This window comes from Mirounga angustirostris, unplaced genomic scaffold, assembly GCF_029215605.1.
Source record: "Mirounga angustirostris isolate CCGP_5_RB_7025 unplaced genomic scaffold, mMirAng1.0.hap1 SCAF_6, whole genome shotgun sequence".
Taxonomy (NCBI): Eukaryota; Metazoa; Chordata; class Mammalia; order Carnivora; family Phocidae; genus Mirounga; species Mirounga angustirostris.
In genome coordinates, this window is record NW_026991714.1 from 53,548,535 (window position 1) to 53,567,827 (window position 19,293).

General features: G+C 39.2%; 1 pseudogene; it reads right to left on the reverse strand.

The window, feature by feature from the left end:
• Positions 1-17,656: 17,656 nt before the first annotated feature.
• Positions 17,657-18,939, reverse strand: LOC123842670 (elongation factor 1-alpha 1-like; annotated as a pseudogene).
• Positions 18,940-19,293: the final 354 nt, after the last annotated feature.

A 19,293-nucleotide genomic window follows, 5' to 3' on the forward strand; every position in this document is an offset into this window, starting at 1 on the left:
CTCAGGGGGTGCCTGGGTGGCTCAGTTGGTTAAGCGGCTGCCTTTGGCTCAGGTCATGATCCCAGGGTCCTGAATTAGAGCCCCACGTCAGGCTCTCTGCTCAGTGGGAAGCCTGCTTCTCCCTCTCCCACTCCTCCTACTTGTGTTCCCTCTCTCGCTGTCTCTCTCTGTCAAATAAATAAATAAAATATTAAAAAAAAAAAAGAAAAGACAGAAACAGGAATGAAATCTATAAATGATTCCATTTGCACAAATTTAAAAGTCATGCACATCAAATGAATATTTTGGAGGCGCCTGGGTGGCTCAGTTGGTGGGCGTCTGCCTTCAGCTTAGGTCATGATCTCAGAGTCCTGGGATAGAGGCCTGCATCAGGCTCCCTGCTTAGCGGGAGTCTGCTTCTCCGTCTCACTCTGCCCCTCCTCCCCGCTTGTGATCTCTCCCTCTCTCTCAGCCTCAAATAAATCTCTTAAAAATGCACATTTTGTAAGAATAAATACACACAAAAGGATACACATTAAACACATTAGAATACTTGATGTGGTATGTGGCATGGAGAGAAGGAGTGGAAAAGGAATAAAAAGGAATGAAAGAATGAAAGAAATTAAGCAAGAGACTAGCAGATACCTATAACAATAGTGTACATTCTGAGGAGTATGGTAAACCCAACTCTATCTATGTATCTATATCTATCTATCCATCTATCCATCCATCCACTATCTATCATCTATCTATCTATCTATCTATCTATCTATCTATCTATCTATCTATCATCTATCTACCTATCATCTATCTATCATCTATCTATCTATCTATCTATCTATCTATCTATCTATCTATCTATCATCATCATCTATCTATCTATCTAGAGACATGGAAATTTCCACCTCCAGGTAGGAGCACAGAATGGAATCACAGAATGTTCTTGTTGGAAGGGGCTGTTCAAGATTGAATTTTATATATCCTGTCCCACTAGGAGACTCTTCTTCAAACTCTAATTCCTTAACTGAGAGTATATGTCAATTCCAAAAGAAATGAAAAAACAAAAAAGAAGAAAGGAAGGAATACAGACAAACAGGTTCAAAGAACCATTATTTAAGTAATATTGATATCACTAAAATTATTGAGTAATAGAACCTCAGTTATGAGTGAAATATAAAACTAAGTGCAAAATTAAGTTATGAGTTGCCACATCCACAAAACAACACAATTTCCAGGAAAAGCAATTAGTTCAGTCTAAGCACAACCATACTTTTTGGTGATCATTGCCAAGACTAAACATAGCAATACAGACTAAACTTCAATTGAGTTATTGGAATATTTTGTTTTCAGGCAGAAACAGCCTCAAAATGCTGTGGCATGTTCCTGTTTCACAGTTCATTTGGAGAGGTTTGCAAACTCCTAGTAAAATGTAATCATATGCTTTGCTTCATGTAAATTGTATCTGTTTTCCCATTTTGGATAACCAAGCAAAGAAAAGTGACTTTTCAGTAGTTTAAAAGTCTAGAGCAGGGAAATAAACTGTTCACCTAATGATTTTACAAGAAAATAGCAACTGCTTTAGACAGGCATCCATTATCAAGCAGATGGATTGGTTTCTTTGGGGGAAATGTAAACAGGAAAAACAAACACCCTACTCACATAAATTTTAAAACTTTTCCTTTGGCATTTGTTCAATATATTGATTTAAAACATAGGTCACTTGAAACAGAATGCCCAAGCTGAAGAAACTGAATGCAGAAGTATCTCAAAAATCAGATGAGAGATGAAAACCATATACCAAAAAGGGGCTAGGATCAGAGATCACCACAAGTGATTTCCCCATTGTCAACTGGAGCAGTGAGTGCTCAGGAGAAGCTTTCTCAGGGAAAGTGTCATTTTAGGAAATAATACTCAACACACTAGCATTTCCTTTCAGAATCAAGGCAATGGTTTCTGAGCAACCTGAAGTTTATTCAGTCTTTGATTCACATGGAACACCTGTATTGTTGGCCCCAAGAAGTCCAATGCTAACATTTTGCATATGTATTTGTATTAGTCAGTATGCTCCAAAGAAACAGAACTAATAAAGTGTGTATGTTTGTGTGTATCTATATCTCTATAATCTATATCTATCTATCTGAGAAATCTATTTTATGAAATTGGTTCATGTAATTACAGAGGCTAGCAAGTTTAATTATAGATGCTAGCAGGGTAGGCCACTAGGCTGGAGACCCAGAGAAGAGTTGATGTTGAAGCTCATGTCAAAAGGCAGTCTGGACCTCAGCCACAGCAACTTCTTCCTAGAAACATCGCCAAATGCAAGGGAAGCAAGGGCAAAAATGAACTATTGGGACTTCATCAAGATAAAAAGCTTTTGCACAGCAAAGGAAAACAGTCAAAAACAAAACAAAACAAAAGACAACGAACAGAATAGGAGAAGATATTTGCAAATGACATATCAGATAAAGGGCTAGTATCCAAAATCTATAAAGAACTTATCAAACTCAACACCCAAAGAACACATAATCCAATCAAGAAATAGACATGAACAGACATTTTGCCAAAGAAGACATCCAAATGGCCAACAGACACATGAAAAACTGCTCAACATCACTTGGCATCAGGGAAATCCAAATCAAAACCTCAGTGAGATACCACCTCACACCAGTCAGAATGGCTAAAATTAACAAGTCAGGAAGTGACAGATGTTGGCGAGGATGGGGATAAAGGGGAACCCTCCTACACTGTTGGTGGGAATGCAAGCTGGTGCAGCCACTCTGGAAAACAGTATGGAGAGTCCTCAAAATGTTGAAAATAGAGCTACCATACGATCCAGCAATTGCACTACTGGGTATTTACCCCAAAGATACAAATGTAGTGATCCAAAGGGGCACGTGCACCCCAATGTTTATAGAAGCAATGTCCACAATAGCCAAACTATGGAAAGAAACTAGATGTCCATCAACAGATGAATGGTTAAAGAAGATGCAATGGAATATTATGCAGCCATCAAAAAAATGAAATCTTGCCATTTGCAACAACGTGGATGGAACTAGAGGGAATTATGCTAAGCGAAATAGGTCAATCAGAGAAAGACAAGTATCATATGATCTCACTGATATGAGGAATTTAAGAAACAAGACAGAGGATCATAGGGGAAGGGAGGGAAAAATGAAACAAGATGAAACCAGAGAGGGAGACAAACCGTAAGAGACTCTTAATCTCAGGAAACAAACTGAGGGTTGCTTCCTCAAACAGGCCATGAACTTGGTACCACTGACTCACAGCTGAGAAATGATTGAGGAAGTGGTAGCTCCAGTTCAGCTACATTGCATGGTGACCTACAGTTGTTTTCTCCTCAGTGACTTTGGAAGGAATTGACTAATCTGAACTAAATGTAGCGAACCATTACTAAATACCAGAATGCATCCTCATGTTTATTTTCAAAGTGGAATATTGTTAATCCTTGTAGAGAGATGTTTGAGATTCACAGAAAATGCTCTGGCCATGTTTACTACTCAAGTATTTCTGAACTCAATTATCAATCATCAATAAACCCACGTTTATTTATTTTCATTAATCTTGTGGAGAATGCAAATGCAAGGATCTTATCTCTTATAAGATTATGACAAATACTTAAAGTCAGCAAAAAGTTCACCTCTAGTTACCCAGGCAGGCAGGAAGTGTGGGCAAACAAGTTTGGTCCAATCATGCTGGTTGGTGGTAGAAAGGAGAAAATCACACTGTAGGAGAGTTTCAATATGCCATAAGGGTAATATGACTTCTCACACATTTGAGGGAAATTCCACTCAATTCAACAGTATTTATTGAGTTTCTGCCATGTTCAAGACACTGGAGTAGGTAGAGGTAGTGGTGGAAGAGAAGATTTAGATGAGTAAACTATAGCTTTATTCCAGTAGGAGAGAAGATTTAGAGATTAGTAAACTGTAGCCATAATTCTCCTTATAATTATACCTAGAAGGAACAATAAAAATAAAAATATACTATATATATATAGTATCATACAGGGGAAAATGTAGTCAATAACCCAAGAATAGAAATAGTCATGTAGTGGTTTACTGCCCCAAATATCTTTTGTACTTTTAGAGGAAGAGGACTCGGGCTACCAGCCACCTACTACCTTTAAAAAATTTATCCAATAGCCAAGAATCTGAGGAAGAAACTCAGGTTATTTTGGATATAGTCTCCAGCTCTTACAGCAAAGCCTTCTATATCATTTCATTCTGTTCTTGGTCTTCAAATTTAAGTCTCTGGTGAGAATTTAGAAATATGCTTCTGTTGGTAGTATCCAGCGACATGGTGCCTGAAACCATAAATGCCTTTAAGAGATCCAGGCTGTAGATCCCAGAATGTAAAATATATACTAAGTACTATCAAGCTTACAAACTCCATGTGCCTTCCACCTGGTTCTTGACCTGCCATGAATCCACATCTCTCACCTATTGTCTACTCCCTGGCTCTTCCCTAGGCCAAAGCCCAGAGATCTTTGCTTTTTGTGACAAAAACTACCAAACTTGCTGTTTTTGCCCTTTTCTTGTGCTAATTTTCAGTTTGAAATGTCTTCTCTGGCCACAGAGATTTTAGTCTAAGCTTACCAACTATCTTCATTATATAACCTAGAATTTAGTAATTTGGTAGCTGATATACCTTAGCTACTAATTCAGCAGCTGTTGAGTTCTGAGGAAGCTCCTGGTAGAACTGGATGAAGTGATGTGTGCCAAACCACACCCTTCCTCAGTTTACATCACAGTGTAAACTGATTACAAAGTTATTTTGGGTGTTTTCTTTTAAGAAATCTTGACACTTGCCACAAAAAAACAAAGCCAAATATTTTCAAGGATTCGATTTCCTCTGTACCTACTTATGTGCTACTCATAAAATTAAAGGCAGGGGTGCCGGGGTGGCTCAGTCGGTTAAGCGTCTGCCTTCAGCTTGGGTCATAATCCCAGCATCCTGGGATCAGGCCCCACATCGGACTCCTTGCTCTGCAGGGAGCCCACTTCTCCCTCTCCTCCCTGCTTGTACTCTCTCACTGTCTCTCCTTCTCTTTCTCGAGTAAATAAATAAAATCTTAAAAAAAAAATTAAAGGCATCTGCCTTTGAAACTTGAACTCTGGTGATGCAAGTCATATAAAGTTCAGAGTGTCTAGGTCCAAATAGGGCTATGCCTGTAATAGTCATCCATTAAATATTTCTTAGCAGAATATATTTTCCCATTGCTTCTGACCATTTTTTCCCTATTGTTTCATTCATTCAATCACTCAATTATTCATCAAATATTTATTGAGTTCTTGCCATGTGACAGTGACTGTTCTAGGTATAGGAAATATATCAGGAAACAAAAGAGACAAAAATCCTGCCTTCATGGAGTTTTCATCCCTTATAGTAGTAGGAGTGAAACAATAAATATTGGCATACTACATATTATTATAAATGGTCATAATCGATACAGAGAAACATAAAGTAGGAGAAGGGAAAAAGGAGGCTGGGATCAGGGGAGAGGTGGGATTGAATAGGTCACTTCTATGTTAAAATACTGGGAGAGTAAGAAGAACTAGCAAAAAAAAAAAAAAGAGGGAGAGAGAAAGAACAACCAGTGATGTAGGAGGAAAACAAGGGATGTGTGGTTTTGGAGATCAAGAGGATGAGATGAGAACTAAGAAGTGATTGACCAACATGGAGGCCATTTGTTACTTGAAAGCAGCAGTTCCACTGGACTGATGGAGGTAAAGGCCTGATTAGAGTTATTTAAACAATAATGGGACACTTAGGGTCCTTCCATATCTTGGCTATTATAAGTAATGCTGCAATAAACAAAGGGGTGCATTTATCTAGTGCATATATAGGGTACAAACCAAGTGTCCATCAATAAATGAATGAATAAAGATGTGTTATACATACACAATGGAATATTACTCAGCCATAAAAAGGAATGAAATCTTCCCATTTGTGACAACATGGATGGACCAGAGCATGTTAAGTGAAATAAGTCAGACAGAGAAAGGCAAATACCATATGATATGTGGAATCTAAAAAACAAAATAAATAAAAACAAACAGACTCTTAAATACAGAGAACTGGTGGTTGCCTGAGGGGAGGTGGGGGGTGCTGGGCAAAATAGGTGAAGGGGATGAAGAGGCACAAATGTTCAGTTATAAAATAAATAAGTCATGGAGATGAAAAGTACAGCATAGGGTATATAGAAAAAAAAGTAGAAATTAAAATAGTGTTGTGTTAACTCATGGATAGGCTGAGAGACTAATGGGATACAAATTTCAAAAGAGGAATAAATGTATAAGGAAATTTAATATACAATAAAGGCAGAAATGGTAAAAAAGAAAAAAGAAAGAAAGAAAGAAAAAGAAAAAGAAGAAGAAAAAGAAGAAAAAGGAAAGAAGGAAGGAAGGAAGGAAGGAAGGAAGGAAGGAAGGAAGGAAGGAAGGAAGGAAGAAGCATATGGAAAGCTTTCAGCTGTTAGTTTTCAAGAAAATGCAGGGAAACACCATAATGAGATATATCACACTAGATTGAATTAAATTGAAAGGACAACACCACCGAGTGTTGGTTAGAGTATAGAGATTTACATTGTTGGTGGCTATGTAAATTGGTAAAACAACTTTGGAAAATTAACAAGCAGTATCTTCTGAGCTATATGACCCTATGACACAGCAATTCCACTCCTGGTGATATATATGCAATAGAAATGGATGCCTATGTGCAATAAAACACATATAAGAATGTTCATAGCTGCTTTATTCATGACAGTAAAAAAATTAGAAACAACTCAAATATCCATCCATAGAATGGACAAACTGTGGTATGTTTGTACAATGGAATATAAGAAATGAAGAACAATGAACTACTACTACATTCAACAATATAGATTAATCTCACAGAGATATATTGCATGAAAAAAGCTAGACACAAAAGAGTGTATACTTCATCATTCCATTAATATAATATTCAAAACCAAGCAAAATTAATCTATGGTGGTAGAGTAGAAAATAGATATTGCCTTTGGGAAGATAGTGACTAAAAAGGGATATGAGGAAACCTCTCTTGAGGACTGATATTATTCTAATTTTTATCAGGGTCATGCTTAAACACTATATGGTTAAGATCTGTGCACTTCATTATATGTAAGTCAGACATCAATACAGAAGGGTTTTTAGAAGATTTGGGAAAAGGGAGTAGGGACAACTTCATTTCTTTCCCACAATGCTAACATGAAGTTCTAAGGACACAGGACCTTACAGTATGAAGGATTGAAAGATTGTCCAGTCCAAATTCCTTCCATAGGAGCCTAGAAGCCTTCCACAGATGCTTTCCTGCAGATTGGAGTATGGATATGTGCCTATGGATGTCAATCACTTTTCTAAATGTCTGCATGTAATTATGATTGACTCTTTCAATTATGGTGGTGTGGCAGCCAAGAGATAAACTACAGCAAAACAGATTTGTGGTAAATTTAAAGAGTGACTCCCTTAAGAATTAAAGACATTGAAATACGGGTTCCATGTGGAGATGGGAAATTGTGACCAACTCCTCCCTGATATTTTATGAAAAGAAGCACCGTTTCTGAGTTGAGAAGAGATATTTCTGGTAGAATTCTGGATTATTCCAAACTGAGTGTTTCTCCATATTTGAATATATATATATATAACATATATACCATACATATTATATATATAATATATATGCTATATATATTTTTATATATATAATATATATACCATATATATGTTTATATATAGTTTTTGGCTTGAATGTCATCATTTATATGTTTTTAGTTGAGCTGGTATAAAGATAACACACACAAGAATGTAATGTCATACACCCAGCTGGGTCACTCAGCTTGTTCTGAGGCTGCATTGCAGCTCGTCCCAGTTAGGACATTTTCCCTTTGTGTTGATTTGGAAATTACTAATGATGCAGCATAGACCAAGCCCTCTTTCTCTTGAAGCCAAGCCAACTTCCAGAGCTACACCTGCCAAAGAACACCCTCTGGGCTACATGAAGCTTGCTTGCATGGTCTTCAACAGTGTGATGTAGCAACAGCAGTATAGACTGGAGCTCATGAATTGGGAGGAGGAGATTGCTGACAAAAGGGGATTTTCTCCCTGCCTTCTCTTTCAGGCATGCCAAGGCCATGTAGGAAGGGAAATGTTCTCTCCCTACAGCAGCAGGTCCAAATTCAAAGGGGGTGGAAACTGGCTGTGGGAGTATCCAGGATGGTAGGGAGAAAGCTGTGCGTTTTGTGGGAAGAAGTTGGAGCAAGGAGTAGAGAGGAGAAATCCTGCCCTGCTGACTACAATCCACGCTATAGGAAATTATGTAATAGGTTTCATCAGCACCTAGATTACTGAAGTCAGTGCTGTTCACCTCCAAAGACATGAGTCATAACTGAACACACATACACACACACACACACACATCTAGATAATAATATCTTTTGTGGAACATGCATTTCAAGACATTCATTCTTATAGTAGAAGATGGAAAAATGATAGAGACAACTAAAAGAGTATCTGATCTTCAACACCCACCAGTGTCATAAGATCTGCACAACGGTGGTAATTTAAAGATCTAAGTGATGCTCACATACAGCATATAGGTTTTCGTTAACTATGCTGATTGAGAAAAAAGTGGATATTGACTAGAAGGCCTTTTAAAGGAAAACTCAGATAAACTTAAAATTTTTTTAATAATGTAATTTTTCAAGTACTGAATTAGAAAATAATTTTAATAATAGTTAACAAAGGTTGGTTGAAGTGTGGGGAAGTGGAGACTCAAATAAGAGAGTACAAATCTGTATACATTTTTCTGTAGAACAATTTGGCAATATGTACCAAAAGTCTTAAAACACGAATTTCACTTACCCAGTAATTCTGATTCTAGGAATTTTTAAGGATATCATTAGAACTGCTATTCACACAATGAGATAATACATCAGCATTAAAAATGATGTTTTTAAGCCAACAACAAGACAGGCGAAAGAGAAATTAAGGAGTCGATCCCATTACAATTGCACCCAAAACCATAAGATACCTAGGCATAAATCTAACCAAAGAGGCAAAGGATCTGTACTCAGAAAACTATAAAATACTCATGAAAGAAATTGAGGAAGACACAAAGAAATGGAAAAACGTTCCATGCTCATGGATTGGAAGAACAAATATTGTGAAGATGTCAATGATACCTAGAGCAATCTACACATTCAATGCAATCCCCATCAAAATACCATCCACTTTTTTCAAAGAAATGGAACAAATCATCCTAAAATTTGTATGTCACCAGAAAAGACCCTGAATAGCCAGAGGAATGTTGAAAAAGAAAAGCAAAGCTGGCGGCATCACAATTCCAGACTTCCAGCTCTATTACAAAGCTGTCATCATCAAGACAGTATGGTACTGGCACAAAAACAGACACATAGATCAATGGAACAGAATAGAGAGCCCAGAAATGGACCCTCAACTCTATGGTCAACTCATCTTTGACAAAGCAGGAAAGAATGTCCAATGGAAAAAAGACAGTCTCTTCAACAAATGGTGTTGGGAAAATTGGATAGCCACATGCAGAAGAATGAAACTGGACCATTTCCTTACACCACACACAAAAATAGACTCCAAATGGTTGAAAGACCTTAATGTGAGACAGGAGTCCATCAAAATCCTAAAGGAGAACACAGGCAGCAACCTCTTCGACCTCAGCCACAGCAACTTCTTCCTAGAAACATCGCCAAAGGCAAGGGAAGCAAGGGCAAAAATGAACTATTGGGACTTCAAGTTAAAAAGCTTTTGCAAAGCAAAGGAAACAGTCAACAAAACCAAAAGACAACCGACAGAATGGGAGAAGATATTTGCAAATGACATATCAGATAAAGGGCTAGTATCCAAAATCTATAAAGAACTTATCAAACTCAACAGCCAAAGAACACATGATCCAATCAAGAAATGGGCAGAAGACATGAACAGACATTTCTGCAAAGAAGACATCCAAATGGCCAACAGACACATGAAAAAGTGCTCAATATCTCTCAGCATCAGGGAAATCCAAATCAAAACCTCAATGAGATACTACCCCACACCAGTCAGAATGGCTAAAATTAACAAGTCAGGAAATGACAGATGTTGGCGGGGATGGGGAGAAAGGGGAACCCTCCTACACTGTTGGTGGGAATGCAAGCTGGTGCAGCCACTCTGGAAAACAGTATGGAGGTTCCTCAAAAAGTTGAAAATAGAGCTACCATATGATCCAGCAATTGCACTACTGGGTATTTACCCCAAAGATACAAAAGTAGGGATCCGAAAGGGTAAGTGCACCCCGATGTTTATAGCAGCAATGTCCACAATAGCCAAAGTATGGAAAGAGCCAAGATGTCCATCGACAGATGAATGGATAAAGAAGAGGTGGTACATATATACAATGGAATATTATGCAGCCATCAAAAGGAATGAGATCTTGCCATTTGCAATGACATGGATGGAACTGGAGGGTATTATGCTGAGCAAAATAAGTCAAAGAAAGAAAGACATGTATCATATGACCTCACTGATATGAGGAATTCTTAATTGTAGGAAACAAACTGAGGGTTGCTGGAGTGGGTGGTGGGGTGGGAGGGATGGGGTGACTGGGTGGTAGACACTAGGGAAGGTATGTGCTCTTGTAAGCGCTGTGAATTGTGCAAGACTGTTGAATCTCAGATCTGTACCTCTGAAACAAATAATGCAATATATGTTAAGGAAAAAAGAAAAAAGAAGAAGAAGGTAGCAGGAGGGGAAGAATGAATTGGGGGAAATCGGAGGGGTAGATGAACCATGAGAGACGATGGACTCTGAAAAACAAACTGAGGGTTCTAGAGGGGCGAGGGGTGGGAGGTCGGGTTAGCCTGGTGATGGGTATTGAGGAGGGCACGTTCTGCATGGAGCACTGGGTGTTATGCACAAACAATGAATCATGGAACACTACATCTAAAACTAATGATGTAATGTATGGGGATTAACATAACAATAAAAAATTTTTTAAAAATGATGTTTTTAAGAACATATTCATTGATATTTAAGTGTGGGAATCTGTTCAAGGTATATCAATGAGCAGGAAAAACGTATTTAAAACATATTAAAGGGGTACCTGGGTGGCTCAGTTAGTTAAGCATCTGCCTTCAGCTCAGGTCATGATCTCAGGGTTCTGGGATCAAGTGCCCTGTCAGATTCCCCGATCAGCAGGGAGTCTGCTTCTCCCTCTCCCTCTGCCCTGAGCCCAGCTGGTGCTCTCTCCCTCTCTCTTTCTCTCTATCAAATAAATAAAATTTTTTTTTAAAAAAACATATTAAAATATGCTGTGAATAGTATGATCCTATTTCATAAATAAATGTTTAAACAGTTGCACACACATAGAAGAAAGTCAGAAAAATATTTTATAAATAGTATGTATCTCAAAATTCTTTCTTTTTTTTTTTTTTTAAAGATTTTATTTATTTATTTGACAGAGACATAGAAGAGAGGGAACACAAGCAGGGGGAGTGAGAGAGGGAGAAGCAGGCTTCCCGTGGAGCAGGGAACCCGATGTGGGGCTCGATCCCAGGACCCCGGGATCATGACCTGAGCCGAAGGCAGCCACTTAACGACTGAGCCACCCAGGCGCCCCCCCCCCAAATTATTTCTGTTGAAAACCTCCATATTTCTTTATGGTTAGGCCTTAATGAGTCAACTAAAAATAAAGGGAAAAGAGAGACAAAGTAATGCAACTTAAGGCTTAATACTAAATGTGTAAGGCACCAGATCAGTGTTTCTCTGGTCTAATGTATAGATGTCACAATCACTTTGGATATTATGACTTATTTGGTCTGGGAGCCCCTGAAGCTATTGCTAAAACTCCCCAGGTGATTTTAATGTACAGCCAGAGATGGGTCTAATGCACTGGGGCAGTGGTTCTCAAAATGTGGTTCCTGGATCGACATCATCAGCATCACCTGGAATCTCATTAAAAAGGCAAATTATTGGTCCCTCACCCTAGAAACTGAATCAGAAACTCTGAGAGTGGGGCCCAGCAGTGTGTTTTCACCAGTCCTCCAGATATTTCTGATGCAGGCTAAAGTATGAGAAACACTGCATCAGGGAATCATCAGAAACAATGCCATCAGTTTTCAGATGATCAACCACAGGAAACCTGTTTTAAAAAGACCTGCTCAGGGCACCTGGGTGGCTCAGTCGATTAAGTCTCTGCCTTCAGCTTAGGTCATGATCCCAGGGTCCTGGGATCGAGTCCCACATAGCATTCCCTGCTCAGCAGGAAGTCTGCTTCTCCCTCTCCGTCTGCCCTCCCCCCCTGCTCATTTTCTCTCTCTCTCTCTCTCAAAATCTTTAAAAAATAATAATAAAAAGACCTGCTCATAGCTCTACATGATAGTGGATTGATTGATCTATTCTAGAAGTCATCATAATTACAAATTTCCAAAATTGTGTGAAATAAGTAGGGAAAGGAAATTGTCTCTGTGCTCATGCACACAGGCAGTAATATTCCAAAGTAGGCTAAATAGACACATGTGAGAAAGCTTTGCTTTTACTTAGACACATGATTACATATTTCCAGTTCCTGGAAGTGTTATTCAGCTGCTACAATTCATGATCCTTTCCCACACTAATACATCCTCATGTTACAGCCAAAGGAAAATTTTCCACATGTAACACTGATCCATACCCAGGCTTAAAAACTTCAAAGTTTCTCCTTGCCCACAGGCTAAAGACCAAAATCCCCAACAAGGCTTAGGAGGTGTGACACACCACACATTGTGACCCCAACCCACTTCCCCATTCTTGTGTCACATGATGTTGCCTGGTGAGTTCTGTGCTTTGGCCACCTTGGCTTCCTTTGTGTCCCTTGGACTCCCAGCCATCCTGCCTGCCACATTCTTTTCACATGCTGTTCCCTCTGCCTAGAACACTCTTCCCTCCTCCTCTTTGTCTATTTAATTCCTGGTCATCCTCCAAATCTCACTTCATTCCTCAGCTCCACAAGGCTACCTTCCCTGACCTCCTGACCATGTCACACCCATCTTTTACATGTTTGAAGAGCACAATAATCTCTCCTTCAATACTCTCTCCTTTTACGTGTGATCTTGCATTTATCTGGGACACTCCTGGACTGATACCTATTTCCTCCACAATTTGATCAGCTCCACATGGGCAATCTCTCATTCATATGCCTGATACATTGTCAACACAGAGCTTGACATGTAGCAAGGGCTTAAGAATGCTTTTAATGAGCAGATGAATGGATGAATAGGTAGATGAATGAGTGAAGAGTATTTTGACTATATTGCTAGAACTTCTTACTATTGAAGTTGTTGACAGTAGTCATTGACTTGCATCACACCATCCACATTCCTTGTTCAGAGTCCACATAACCTTACAGGAAGGAAAACAAAACTTTTTGGAAAGTAGTTTTATCTCTTGTGTATCACTACAGCTTGCATCTTGAGATCGGCTTGAGGAAGAAAACTGAAATAGAAGTCAAGTGTTTTACCCAGCTAGGACTCCGTGAATTGGATGTGAACAATTCGCTGCTTTCTGAAATCACATTAGCAAGCTTTGCCCATCAATTTCTCTCACTTGGGCTTGTTTTGACAAGCTTAAACTTTCATGTGCTAAGGGCCCAAAACAGTATTCAGCTGCCAAAACAGGCATTTAACAAATGTGGAGGGATTTGTGTGAGAGCAAAGCTTTGGCTAAGTAGCTGGTAACATGGATCATGCTGGCAGCCCAATCCATTTAAAGGGACAAGGAGCCCCTGGATGTATCATGCTCAAGGGAAGAGCATGAGTTCCTTCCTGAAGAAGTGGTCAGACATGTCAACAGCAGTAGTGGATACAAAAAGATAACAAAATTGTATTTTTAACATATTGGGGGAAAGGCCTTTGGACTAAGAATTTTGTATCCAGCTACATTTTCATTTTAAAAAATGGCTTAATAAAAAATATTCTTAGGCATGCACAGCCTCAGGTATACCTCATAAAGATACTATATTGAATATACTCTTGGAGAAAGTTCTAAATAAGAGAAACACACCCAGGAGCTGCTATTAATAAGATGAGAATATAAAGATAATCAAATATCTTGGTGAAGTTTCTTCTCTTTTTTAAAAAGCTAGAATGCAAATAAAAGCAAAAAGGGAAGTATCTAACCCAGAACTAAAATTTAAACAACATATGTGCATGAATATGGAGACAACACATGGTAAAGTGTTTTTTTAAGGTAAGATAAAAGTATTGATATCATTAAGCATCCAATAAGGGGTTATGAACATAAGTATGGATGTATAAGAAAAAGGTAAATATACAGCATTTAAAGTAGTAGAAGAAAACTCAGTCTATCCCCTGGGAAGCAGGAAAGAAGAATAAAGGAATTAGAGAAAGCCATGAAAATGAATAAAGACAAACTCTCTGGGCTGCTCAAGGGTAGTGAATTTGGATCTGATAGAGGTTTGGGCATGAAGCAGAATTCAAAGACATTTTGTTTTGGAGGACAAACCTTCAGTGACCCCTACATGGTTATTCACCTTTTCCTTTCTGATCACAGCAAAGCTGAGGGGCCTCCATGGTGCCCATTGCTCTTATTCAGCCACTGTGTGATCAAATGAAGCCATTTGCAAATTAGGGATATTATTTCCCTTGCCTTGGGCCCCAGGGAAGTTCTTAGAAGTCTGGCCAGCTTTCAAATTTCAAATTAGGGAGCTAGCTGTTGGAGAAAAATGGCAAGGCCAGACTAAAAACCATTGTAACAACCTGTGTACGTGTGCTGGATGGTGTACGTACAACCTGTGCATGGTTTTCTCATAGGCTCTGTTCCCTTTTCCAGGGACTAAGGATAAATTAGTTGTTTGAAATGTGGAGCAGCCATACTTGTCAACTAGATACAAAATTTGGGGCCAGAAGGGTCTTAAGAGACAAAAATCCCTGAGTACCAGAAGCTTATGTTTTTTACTTTTCTATGTATATAGAACCCCAAATACCTTGACCTTGATAGTAAGTTTGAAATGGAAGGATTAACTTGCATGGGAGAGATTTAACTTCCTGGGTTAATGGATTGGCTTGTGGGGGCATTAACCTCTTTCCTGAACATTCTAATTTCAAAGGTATGTATTGATCTTCCACTTTCTCAAGATACAATGGTAATAAGGGACCACATGTATTTTTGGTGTGAGAAAAGCCTCTATGGTAATTTTTTCCAAATGGAGTGTATGTTCTCTGGCTGGCTGGAACATTGACTGAACCAGGCAGACCTAATAAGTCTCAGTTCTGGAGGATATGTCCAGTGAACAGTAAGTCTGGGTGGCTTCTTGTGGGGGTGAAATTTCCAATACCCATTTTAGCAAAGCCAGTCCCAAATCAAATGAGGGAGTATTCCAGGGTGGAGCATCTTCTAGCATGCAACAGGGAGCAATGGGAAGTTCATACTCATAACTCTTCATTTCCAGGATAAGAAACCACGAGGGTACACATGCTTTGCCAACACACGCAGTTAGCCTTCTCAAGGGAAAACAAGAAACAAATGAAAGAACATAGAAAAAAAATTTTAGGGCCCACCACTTAATTCCAATTCATGTACTTAATTTTTCTTAGGTTCTGGGAGTACCCATTAAATCGCTTTCAAATACATTTCTATAACTTTTTCAAGGTAATTTTTTTCAAGAATACTGCTGGCTGGTTTATCTTGCCTCTCTGATTTTTCAGGACTCCTAGGAATTTCTAAACTTTAGGATAAGCACTCTTTCACCAGAGTTGTATTAGCAAGTTTAATTAATAGAAAATCCTGTATAATCCATATATCCGACATGCAGTTTGTGCAAAACTGCACATACATACTTCACATTCCCTCATTAACCTTAGCCTACAAAACCTGTTTATATTTGCCATAAGTCAGTCAGAGATGTATGTATTTTTGTAATTCAGGACTCACAATTTATCTTTGAAATTCCACAGAACTTTCTCAATGAAGTCCCTATCACAAAACTGTCATTCCTACTTAGTGCCAGAAGGAGCCCCAGAGGCTTGAACTTTGGCTAGTAGAGTTACTATGCTCTAAACCTCAATGGATTAGTCTGGGGATATGGGCTGATGACTTGATTTATTTTCTTTTCTTTTTCTTTTTTTTTTTTTTTTTTGGCATTAAGAAATTCCCCTTATTAATTTTTTTCTTTTTACCTATTTTAATTATGATAAATTTTCAAATATGCCAATGAAATGATAAACTAGTTCAGTAAACACTGTCAGATGCAACAATGGTTCACATTTTGGAAAACTTGCTTGTCTGTTTTTATTTTTCTCCATCTCTCTCCATCTCTGTCTCTCTCCTGAATCCATCTGAAAGTAAATCTATCTTAACACTTCATCCTAACATATTCTGCTGGTATTTCCTAAAAACAAGAACATTTTCCTACATAACAGCATGAGCACACCTAAAACATTAGCTGTAATTCCTTAGTGTCTTCTTTCTCATCAATATCCAAACTGCCCAGTTGTTTCTAAATTTCCTTTGACCAGGATTTAATCTCTTCAAATTTAGAAAAGTCCCACACCATTGTAGTGTGGTTTTGTTTTTCTGAAATTGACTTTCAGATGGGATGACATAAATTGATTTACAGAATGTCCTACATTCTGGATTTGTCTGTGTTTCCTTGGGTGATGTTTCAATTTGTTGCTCTAATCCTGTATTTCTGGTAAGCTGAAAGTTAGGTCTATATAACCCAAGGTCTCATGTCACCCTGTGTCCTTAAAAGAAGCAGAGAACTTAGTAAGTTTCACTAGATGGCATCTTTTTTCCTCTCTCTCTCCTTTACCTTTTTTTTTATCAAGTTACTTCCAAGCCCACTGGTCTCCTCCTGGTCTGTTCTGCCTTGCAGTTCTCCAGCACTGGGTTAAAGCCATACTACCCTTATTTTCAGGCTTGCTTTGAAGTTGGAGGGGAAAATGTGTTCTAGAACCCTCATTTTTGTTAACTAGTTGTATTTGATTTTTTTTTTCTCATTAAACTTTTGTTTTAATGGGTCTCAAAATTCTGTGACAGATTTTTGGTCAAGTTGTTTCCATTAAAAAGTACTGATTTTAAAAATAACTTAAGGGTGCCTGGGTGGCTCAGTCGTTAGGCGTCTGCCTTCGGCTCAGGTCATGATCCCAGGGTCCTGGGATCAAGCCCCACATCGGGCTTCCTGCTCAGCGGGAAGCCTGCTTCTCCCTCTCCCACTCCCTCTGCTTACGTACCCTCTCTCGCTGTGTCTCTCTCTGTCAAATAAATAAATAAAATATTAAAAAAAATAACTTAAAACTGCCACACACACACATACACACACACACAAAAGAAAAAACAAATGGTCCACAAAACATTCTCCTTTCCTTCTGAAGGTTTTACGATGCATTGTTATCATTAACCAGTCTTTTACTATGTAACTTAAATGGTCAATTGACACAAACAGTTCTGAGACCATTCTTCCACCACTGATTAAGACTGGGGTGGCAGGTATTGGGGATAATATTAATTTAGCCTTCTGAGCTTTCTGGGCAGACCTGGTGACCTTGCCAGCTCCAGCTGCCTTCTTGTCCATTGCTCTGATGACATCCACAGCAACCATCTGTCTCATGTCACAAACAGCAAAATGGCCCAGAGGAGGATAGTCAGAGAAGCTCTCAACACACATAGGCTTGCCAGGAACCATATCAACAAGGGCAGCATCACCAGATTTCAAGAACTTGAGACCATCTTCCAGCTTTTTTCCAGAAGGACGATCTATCTTCTCCTTCAGCTCAGCAAACTTGAAGCAATGTGAGCTGTGTGACAATCCAGCACAGGGGCATATCCAGCACTGATTTGGCCTGGATGGTTCAGGATAATCACCTGAGCCATGAAGCCAGCTGCTTCCATTGGTGGGTCATTTTTGCTGTCACCAGCCACATGGCCCACGACGAACATCTCTGACAGATACGTTCTTGACATTGAAGCTGGCATTGTCCTCAGAAAGAATCTCACTCAAAACTTCATGGTGCATTTCAACAGACTTTACTTCAGTTGCAACATTGACTGGAGCAAAGGTGACCACCATGCCAGGTTTAAGAACACCAGTCTCCACTCGGCCCACAGGGACAATACCAATACCACCAATTCTGTAGATGTCCTGGAGAGGCAGACGCAAGGGCTTGTCAGTTGGACGAGTTGGTGGCAGAATGCAGTCCAGAGCTTCAAGCAGTGTGGTTCCACTGGCATTCCCATCTTTACGGGTGACTTTCCATCCCTTGAACCAAGGCATGTTAGCACTTGGCTCCAGCATATTGTCATCATTCCAACCAGAAATTGGCACAAATGCTACTGTGTCAGGGTTGTAGCCAATTTTCTTAATGTAGGTGCTGACTTCCTTAAAATTTCCTCGTATCTCTCCTGGCTGTAGGGTGGCTCAGTGGAATCCATCTTGTTAACACAAACAATTAGTCGTTTTACACCCAGTGTGTAAGCCAGAAGGGCATGCTCACGGATCTGCCCATTCTTGAAGATACCAGCTTCAAATTCACCAACACCAGCAGCAACAATCAGGACGGCACAGTCAGCCTGAGATGTGCCTGTAATCATGTTTTTGATAAAGTCTCTGTGTCCTGGGGCATCAGTGATGGTCACATAATACTTGCTGGTCTCGAATTTCCACAGGGAGATATCAATGGTGATACCACGTTCATGTTCAGCTTTCAGTTTATCCAAGACCCAGGCATACTTGAAGGAGCCCTTTCCCATCTCAGCAGCCTCCTCAAATTTTTCGATAGTTCTTTTGTCGATCCCACCACATTTGTAGATCAGATGACCAGTAGTGGTAGACTTGCCCATATCCACGTGTCCAATGACAACGATGTTGATGTGAGTCTTTTCCTTTCCAATTTTGGTTTGGTTGAGCAGTGATTCTCACAACACCTGTGTTCTGGTGGCAAACCAGTTGCGAAAAAGCTTTTGTTAACAAGTTGTATTTGATTTTAATCCTTAAAGCTTGAAACATTATCCTTGTTTGTTGTTGTTGTTTTTTATTAACATATAATGTATTATTTGTCTCAGGGATACAGGTCTGTGATTCATCAATCTTACACAATTCATAGCATTCACCATAGCACATACCCTCCTCAATGTCCATCACCCAGACACCCCATCCCTCCCACCTCCCCCACTCCTCAGTTTTTTCCTGAGATTAAGAGTCTCTTATGGTTTGGTCCCTCTCTGGTTTCGTCTTGTTTGATTTTTACCTCCCTTCCCCTATGATCCTCTG